Below are 3147 nucleotides of genomic sequence, written 5' to 3'. Positions count from 1 at the left end.
CGCCCACCTTGCTTCAGTCACTAGCCGCCTTCTGCTCTGAGAGACGCAGCGGCCCCTCCCCTCCTGAGTCCTGCCCCGGTGCCCTGCCGGTCGCGTCCCCTGGGCGCTTTACGGCAGCGACCGCCCCCTTGCACTCCCGCCGCCTCACGTCACGCGGATCCCTTACGGGCACAGGTGTGGCTTGTAGAGCACTGTCTCTTCTCTAAACGGGAGGAGGCCCACGTCGGGCAGCTCACCTGCCCCGTCGGGGGCACAGCCCTCGCAGGACGCGTCCCACGCAGCCCTGCCTGCTTGCGGGACTCCCGCCAGCAGAGGCGGCTCCCCGGGATCGGGTGAGGGGCGCAGGCCGCGGGGCGCCTGCCCGATGCCTGAGGGCCAGGCGGGGGCACATGCGTCCTCCGGGAGCGCCTGTTGTACACTTCTTCCCTCCTGCAGCATGTCAGCATCTCAAGTTCATCCTCCACCCCCGGTGTGACGGTGTGTGCTAAAGCCCGGTGAGCCTTGGCTGAGCGCCGCCCTGCGCCAGGGCCCAGTCACGCGTGGGGCGCCCGAAGAAGCCCGCCCGCCCCCGGCCCTGGCACCGGCTGCCCTGCCGCGTGGCGCGGCCTCCTGCCCCTGAGCTCTGCGCGCAGCACTCTGCCTGTCCAGCCGTCACTGTCCCCTCGCATGACTGTTACAGCTTCTGTGCGGAGATGAGTCCACGTGCCACGCACCTGTGGTTGAAACGAGACTCTGTTGTTACCTCTGAGTTGTGTTCCACGGAAAATGCTCTCCAGCAGATCACTTAGGAAAAGTTCCTCAGTTCTCAGCTTTTCATTTCTCAGCTGTCCTTTCTTTCTTGTTTGGATTTTGACAGCAGTGGAGAGTGGGTTATATAAAGACTGCCTGCTAACACGAACGGAAATGCGCTTGTCATTCCTGAAAATAAACGGGCGTCCTCTATCTCCTGCTCACATTAAGATTCAGTGTCGATTTCCTCTGGATCGTGGGGTCCGAACCAACAGTCAGGTCAGGCTGTGCTTAGACCAGGAAGCCCAGGGGGCCCGCTCCCTGCTGGGCGCTGCCCGAACACCTGGGTTTGTGTAAGGCCATGTAGACAGCGTTGTGGAGGGGTTTTTTCCTCCACACGGCAGAGCATCAGTTCTGACATGCTCCTCAGATCACAGGTCTGCGGTGTTCTGTCAGACTCTGATGACACAGCCCAGAAGTCGCAAGTTGGGTTCTTTGGTTCTTCCTAGAGGGTGGCCTGTGTCCTAGTCAAGCGCCAGGAAGGGCTTGCACCCTCGGGCCGGAGTGGGTGCTGGACTCTCCCGTCAGACCAGAACCACACCTGAGTGTCGGCCCCGAGAGCCGTGGCTTCGCCTCCATGCACGGAGCTGTCCAGTGGAGGCCCGTGGGGCAGCGAGAGGCGAGCGTTGCTGTCCCGGGTACATTTTACAAGGAGCGCTGGCGGGTTATTGCTCTTATTTCTCTGTGCTTACTACTAACATTCCAAAGTAGTGTTAGGAGGTTAACCTGCGGTTCGCTAACCAGACAGACAGCCACAGCCTTGGTTACTAACCCCTGGGGGCCGGGAGCTTCCCCGCCCCTCGCTGTCCACGGGTCTGGTGGGCAGGAACCACTAACCCTGTGTGGGAGTCCCTGTAGCCTTTCACTAACCACGCCAAGCTTGGTTCAGCGGGTCAGGGAGCTGTCTGAACAAGACGCCTGTGGTGTGTGAGGCTCACCCTTTGGGTCTGCCTGTGTCTCTCAAAACGTGCACATTAGGTCACATGAATTCATGCTGGTGACCCTGACCACCGCTGCGACTGCTTCCTGCACATCAGCTTGGGGCCGATGGCTTTCTTGGTGTCTAAAATGTAAGCAAAAAATTCCTGTTGAAACATTCCAGTCTCTTGAGTGAGTATGAGACAAGACCCCTCACGAAGCAGCAGGTGGGCCTGCGAGGGCTCGAGACGGCCGCGTGCGCGGGGGCGCAAGGCCCTCGCGTCTGGCTGCGTGACTTCTGCTGCTGCGGCCGCGTGTGGGGGGCCCGGGGTCGGTCTGTCCCCGCGTCAGGTGGGGGCACAGCCTGCGACACGCATGTGCCAGTGACGTGCGACACGCGTGTGCCAGTGACGTGCAGACGGTGCCGAGGAGACTGGCCTTCGGTTGCTTAGGTGTCAATACGGTTTTAAATTGGTGACTTTTCTGCAGTACGTGACGGTGTGTTAACACGTACGTATGCACACACGCTTTAGGCCCTTCCACGATACTTTTATATTTGTAAGTCAATGTTTTGGACAATCCCAAGTTTTTAAGGGAAATATTTTTGTAAATGTGGTGGTTTTGAAAATCTGAGCAGTCCTTCTGCTTACACGTTTTAAAGCATTTGTGCTTTAAAATTGTGCTGGTGTCTGAAGTGACCCTCTTAGCGCAGACGAGAGGCGTGTCCAGCAGAGGGAACCCAGGGCCTCTGCGTGGCGTCCACCTGGCGTCGCAGGTCAGAGGCGGGAAGCCCGGGGCTGTTCCGGCCTGCGCCGGCTCCCCTGGAGCGCGTGGCCGTCCCTGCGTGCGTCCTCCGCGTAGAGCAGTTGAGAAAGGTTCAGAGCTGCTTCCTGTCTGCTTTGTACTGTTGGTGCCTTCTTGGTATTGTACCCCAAAATCCTGCATAGATTACTTAGTATAATGGTAAGTTAAAAACAAATGTTAAAGGAAGATTTTATTAAGAATCTGAATGTTTATTCATTATATTGTTACAACTTAACCTTTATTTGTGGTATTTGTGATTTGGTTAATCTGTATAAAAATTGTAAGTAGAAAGGTTTATATTTCATCTTAATTCTTTTGATGCTGTAAACGTACTTTCTAAAAGATGTATTATTTGAATGTTTATGGCACCTGACTTTAAAAAAACAAAAAAATTAGAATCATTAAATTGTGTCCGTGTTACCAGAAGTAGCACCGCGCATGTCTCGTTACCTGGAATCCCCACGTGAAGATGGGGTGCCGTCCGGCCCTTGCCCATCTGACTGCTCCTGGTGGCGGCGGTGGAGTGCTGGCCGGAGCCCCGAAAGCCCCGGGGCTTAGCGTCCGGCGGACCCGCGGACCTCTGGCCGTGGGGGACGACGCCCGGCCCCGGCCTCTCCCCGCGTCTGCTTCAGCGTC

This window comes from Bison bison, unplaced genomic scaffold (genome assembly GCF_000754665.1).
Source record: "Bison bison bison isolate TAMUID 2011002044 unplaced genomic scaffold, Bison_UMD1.0 scf7180017850943, whole genome shotgun sequence".
Lineage (NCBI taxonomy): Eukaryota > Metazoa > Chordata > Mammalia > Artiodactyla > Bovidae > Bison > Bison bison.
The sequence above is the reverse complement of the archived record's forward strand: the minus strand, read 5'-3'. Positions refer to the sequence as shown.